Genomic DNA, 6626 nt, shown 5'->3' with positions numbered 1-6626 from the left:
TTTGGGTTAAATATATTAGAAAAATATGTAAGGTTTTGTATATGTGGGCTTTTTTTAAAGTTTTCAACCCCAAAAATTCAGCCCTATGGCCCAGAAAGCATCTAACAGATAACCATTAATTAAAATTCACTTGTAGTTTTTACCCTTCTCACCCATAATGTAGAATCTTGAATGTTATACAATTTGAATTTTTGTCTACCATAAGAAACATAATCAATAAAGAGTGTCATGGCATTGGCACTTAGGTAGGAGGGGGTAATGTTAACTGTGGAACAACAAAGGTCGCATATGTCAATTGTGTAAGCATAAAGTTGGTAGAAGCAACTAGCCAAGAAATCCATAAATGAAAAAGATAACAAAGGTTAATCAAGGTGAAAGGCCAATAAAATCACAAATCGAGCAAAGATGCAAGCATCAAGAATATTTTAGAAAATAATTGTTTTGGCCACATGCATACAATATTAGATGGACATTGTGGAACTCAATAACTAATCTATGTATGATAATTATGCAACATATGATGAATGCAATTACAGGAGGAAAGGAGACACATGATTATGTATGGTATGTCGATTCAGGTGCATCTAATCATATGATCAGTCATGTTGAATGGTTTGGAGAGATACATGACTTACAAAATCTAGGTTATGTGCAGATGGGTGGTGATTCATGCCACTCAATTTCACACATTAGAAAGGTTCCCTTGTCCTTGCATGATGGCTAGACAAAGAGTCTAACATATGTATTATATGTGCCTTCAATCACAAAGAATCTAGTGTCTGTTGGCCAAATGGTACAGCAAGAGTTGCAGGTCCGATTCAATGTAAAAGATTATTTTGTAGAAGACTTTAATGATAAGTGCAGGTTGGTCGCAAAAGGAAGTAGAGTTGGCTGCATATTCACTTTAGATGTTGGAATTCTTGCAATGGATGCTACTATGTATGCTAAAGAAAAAGGAGTGGTTGCAGACATTGAAATATGGCATAAATGTATTGGACATGCAAATGTGCAATGGCTAAAATTAATGCAATCTAGAGGATTGGTTACAGGGTTGCCTTCCTTTAGAGTTGCATAATTTCATAAAATCTGTGAAGCATGTCAGTTTGGTAAGCAGACAAGACAACCCTTCTCGCATGATAGAGAAGTGAGGAGAAATATACTTCATGTAGTGCATATATATATTTGGGGGCCTACACAGAATGTATCTCTTGGTGGCAACAAATACTTTGTCACATTTATTGATGATTGTTCAAGGAAGCTATGGGCATATTTCCATGAAGAAAAAGAGTGATATATTTGAGCACTTCAAATTTTTCAAGGCAGCTGTTGAAATAGAAACAGACTTGAAAGTGAAGTGCTTTTGGCCCAATTGCACTCATGGGGGGGGGAGCCTTATGAATAAAACTCCCACAGCTGTAGTTCATGGGATGACTCATGAAGAATGCTTTCCTGGCAAAAAGCCCAATGTGTCTCACTTGAAGGTATTTGGTTGTGTTGCGTATGTTCATGTGCTAGATGAGCTATGGAAGAAGCTTGATCCAAAGGCTAAAAAATGTATTTTTATTGGATACTCTTTAGAGCAGAAAGGGTATTGTTGTTATAATCTTGCCACAGATGAGCTCAGAGTGAGCAGGGATGTTATTTTTTATGAGATAAGTAGTTGGTATGCACCTACCAGTGATATATTAGATGATGATAATGATCATGATAGCTATGTGCAGAAAGAAAAGCAAGAATCACAGAGTCTTAGTGGACTAGAAACATCATCTAGTACTACACCTATATTGAGCCCTTAGTCTGGGAGACTAAGGAGTAGACCCACATCTTCAGGTGGATCTATAAGTGTTGCAAGAAAAGACAAAGGAAAAAAGAAAGTGTTGGATGGTAATGATGCATCTACTAGTCATTTGGGATTTGATGGAGATTCTAGTGGTTCAGAGAGTTTGGATGATGAGCTTGGTATTCCTTCAGCGAGGACACCAAGTGTACAGAGAGCTCATAGTAACATTGAGTGATCCAGTGGTACGAAGGTCTAGCAAGGTTAGATACCCTATTAAAAGATTTGGTTTTGAAGGTTATGCAACTCACCATTATGCTTATATGGTGAAACTAGTTGAGGATGTTGAGCTCACTTGTTTTGAGGATACCACTGGTCATGCTCATTGGGATGCAGCAATGGATGAGGAGATGGTTGCATTAGAAGCCAATAAGACTTGGGATTTAGTACCCTTGCCTAACAATAAGAAAGCTATTGGATGTAAGTGGGTTTACAAAGTCAAGCATAATGTAGATGATTCTATTAGTATGTATAAGGCTAGACTGGTTGCAAAAGGCTTTGCTCAAACATATGGCATAGATAATGAAGAGACATTCAGTCCAGTTGTTAGAATGGCAACTATTAGATGCGTGATTGCTTTGGTAGTAGCCAAAGGTTGGAGTTTGCAGCAAATGGATGTTAAGAATGTCTTCTTGCATGGTGAATTGCAAGAAGAAGTGTATATGGAGCAGCCAGTAGAGGTTATGAGGATTTAGAGCATCCCACATATGTGTCCAGGTTAAAGAAGGCGCTCTAACTTATCACTTATATATTTAGTTTGTTACACCTACTTACAACTAGAAAAAGATATAGCAACAATCGATTAGTGTAGTCTGTTATGCATCGTTTGACTTAATAAGCCACTTTCCTTTATGTTCTATCTTATCTATACTTTGTGTACATTGTATAGTATGTGAAAGAAATCAACAAGAAAACATTTTGGCCTCCATCTCTCTTCTTTGTTCTTGAGTGAGCTTTCTCTTATGTATATAGTGTGTGTCTGGTGCAGCAGCTCAAGCAAGTTCCCCCACCACACGATTCTTGACACTGAAGGGTGTACCTCAATAATGTTTTAGATAGGTATATGTACTATGTACAACTTGGCCCTTACGGGCCAAACATGGGCACTGCCCTTTATCCCAACAACCTTCCCCCCAAAGGCAATGTGCCCAAAGGTAGAGGAAAAGAATCAACTAAGTATGTACAAAGTTGAAAAGACTATACCTATCAAATACCCATCATCTACGGCAATGGGCAAACCTCTCTACTAGAAGACCCTTCGTGAGAAGGTCTGCAGGGTTATCATCAGTGTGCACCTTGACTAGCTCAATGCTCTTGCTGTCAAGTATCTCTTTGATGAAATGATACTTCACATGTATGTGTTTTGTATTTGCATGAAAGACAGGGTCCCGTCCTAACATGATAGTACTCTCACTATCATAGTGGAGGATAGGAACTTCAGTAATTCCAAGCTTAGCAACCAAACGTGACAACCATAAGGCTTCTTTGCATGCCTCAGTAGGCACATACTCTACCTCCGCAGTAGATAGTGCAACACACTTCTGTAGCCTAGATATCCAAGAGACATGTCCCCTTGTGAAGTTAAACACATACCCTGTAGTGGACTTCATGCAGCCTGCATGTCCAACATAGTCTGCATCCGTAAAGCCAACGACATATGTCTTCTGCTTACCAAAGTAGATGCACAAATCCTTTGTGCTCTTGAGGTATCTCATAATATCTTTCACTACTTCCCAATGCTTCTTGCCAGGGTTTGCCATGTACCTGCTAATCACTCCCACTGTAAAGGCAATGTCAGGATGTGTAGCAACCATAGCATACATCAAACTGCCAACGGTTGAAACATACAGAATCTTGGCCATTTCAATATTCTCATCATCAAATGTAGAGTTGTCCTCTACATTGAGTTTCACATATGGAGGCAATGGAGCTCCGATTATTTTCCCCCCCTCCATATTGAAACGCTGCAAAATCTTAGATACATACTCCTATTGAGATAGATAGAGTAACCCCTTCAATCTATCTCTAAGTATCCGCATCCCAAGAATGTGATTGGCATCACCAAGATCCTTCATGTCAAAGCTGCCATGAAGACTTTGCTTCAATGAATCCAAGGCATGAGTATCCCTATCAGCAACTCAGCATGTCATCAACATACAAAACCAAGTTAATCATGCTGCCATCTGTTGCATTCTTGATGTACAAGCACTGATCAACTTGACTTCTCTGAAAGCCCTGAGACTAATGAAAGTATCAAACTTATGATAGCATTCCCTCGGTGCCTATTTCAGCCCATACAAACTCCTTTTAAGTTTACAGACCATTGTCCCTTTGCCTTTAGCAACAAAACTTTCAGGATGCTACATATATATGTTCTCATGCAAATCACCACATAAGAATGTAGTCTTTACATCCATCTATATGAGCTCCATATCTTCAGCTGCAACCAAGCCCAAAATGGTTCTTAGAGTAGTCATCTTGACTATGGGAGAGAAGATCTCGTCAAAGTCAATTCCATGTTCCTACTTGTACCCCTTTGCAACTAACAATGCTTTGTACTTTGACGAAGAACTAGAAGTGACCTTCATCTTGTAAACCCACTTGCATGGAAGAGTTTTCTACTCCTTAGGTAGCTGCACCAAGTCTCAAGTACCATTCTTATCAACAAGTGATTCCATTTCTGACAACATGGCCTTGAACCACTTCTTATTGTCCGGTCTAGTCATTGCTTTCCTTGAAGCATGACGGCTCACCACAGTCAGTAACCGTGACATAATTTGCAGCATATTGCATACCAGGAACAAATTTATTTGGCTACCTTAAAGGTTGGGTTGACCTACACAGCGAAGCTTCTACATTTTCTAGCTACTGGGCCTACAAATCTGCATTTATAGGTTGCTGTCCTGAAATGTGAGCCTGTTATTCTGTATGTATAGGTTGTTGTCCTGAAATATGAGCCTGTAATTCTGCATGTACAGGTTGCTGTCTTGAAAATCCAACATGTTGTCCTGACAGTTCAGGCTCTCCTAACTGCATGTTTTCAGGTTGAAACTGTGGTGTATCATGGGCAATACCTTGCTAGTCATTTCTAACACCATTTCTTACATTTTCAAGAGTATTTATAGCAGGTATACGCTATTGTCCACTGGACACAAATGGTTTTCTAAAAGATATATCCTCCTTGAAAACAACCCTCTTGACTTCCTCAGTCTTCTCGGGCTGCTTATGCATGCGATCTTCATGAAAGATGACGTCATTGCTATGTACTATCTTTCTTTTCTCGAGATCCCAAAGTCTATACCCCATCTCACCCTCGTCACCGTAACCTAGGAATATGCATTTACAGGATTTTGATTCTAGTTTCTGCATTCTTCTTTCTATATATGCACAAAAGCCTCGCAGCAGCCAAACACTCACAAATGAGCATAAGAAGGTGGGTTGCCTGTCCACTCTTCCTGAGGAACTCTCCCCCCAAAGAACTATTCGGTGACCTATTAATCAAATGAATGGCTATCATAATAGCCTCTACCCAAAAGCCATGCGGTAATGCAGCATGAGACAACATCGTACAAACCTTATCTTGTATGGTCCAATTCATGCGCTCTGCAACTCCATTTTTAGGTGGATTATGAGGGGCAATGAGCTCCCTATTTATCCCCTTGCTATCACAAAATGCCTGAAAGGCTTTGGACACATACTCCCCATGGTTGTCAAAGAGAAGGCACTTAAGTGTCTTATCAGTTTGGTTCTCAATCAATGCTAGGAATTTATGAAACTTGTCAAGCACTTTGTCCTTGCTACGAATAGGGCAAACCCATACCTTCTGACTAGCATCATTGACAAATGTGACAAAGTATTTCTTTTCTAGTAGAGATAACCCTGTCATCTAACATACATTGGAATGTACTAACTCTAGAGGCAAAGAGTTTAGTCAAAGAGACTTTTTATGAGATGTCTATGCATGCTTACCATAAACACAATGATCACAGTGCTCAAAATCAGCATAATGAAGACAAGGCAAGTAACCCAAACGAGAAAGTACTTTCATTCATGTTTGACTCATGTGTCCTAACTAGTCATGCCACAAGGAAACACTTAGTTGCTCGGTCATGACAACAACATGGTCGTGCACACTAGATACATGGAGAGGATACAAAGTATTGCTCTTTGAGCCTCTAGCAAATAACCCTAGATCCTCTACAGATCTTCCATTTTCCATTGCCAAAGGTGGTATGAAATCCATCATCATCTAGCTGTCCAATACTAATCAAGCTCTTCTAAGGTGCATGCCTTACATTTTGAAGAGTGAAGACAGATCCATGCTGAAATTGCAGTTGCACACTACCAATGTCTACAATGTCACATACATAATTTTCCACAAGATGGACAACACCATGTCAACCTCTTGTATAGTCTATAAACCACTCATGGTGAGGGGTGACATGAAAAGAGGCACTTGAATCCAGAATCAAAGTGTGCATGTCATCATCCGTATCGGCCTATCAAAGCATGTGCACTGAAACATGAAGAGACGAAGAGTACATCATCCCCACTATCGCTCTCATGGCTAACTACATTCACCTCTTCGATCTTTATACTGCTCTTCTTAGTAGGCTCACTCTCTTTCTTCTCTTCCTTGTTGTCATCCATCTTTTTGCCATTCCCTTTCTCTTTCTTCCATTTATAGTAGTCATGTTTGAAGTGACCCTTCTTGCCATAGTGATGGCATTCAACATCCTTATTATGTGATTTACTGCGTCCCCTTGCTATCAGATTTGCCTTTCTGCTG

This window comes from Lygodium microphyllum, chromosome 23 (genome assembly GCF_053477565.2).
Source record: "Lygodium microphyllum isolate KBCC chromosome 23, Lygodium_microphyllum_v1.1.10, whole genome shotgun sequence".
In the NCBI taxonomy this organism is placed as follows: domain Eukaryota; kingdom Viridiplantae; phylum Streptophyta; class Polypodiopsida; order Schizaeales; family Lygodiaceae; genus Lygodium; species Lygodium microphyllum.
Note: the sequence above shows the minus strand (reverse complement) of the source record.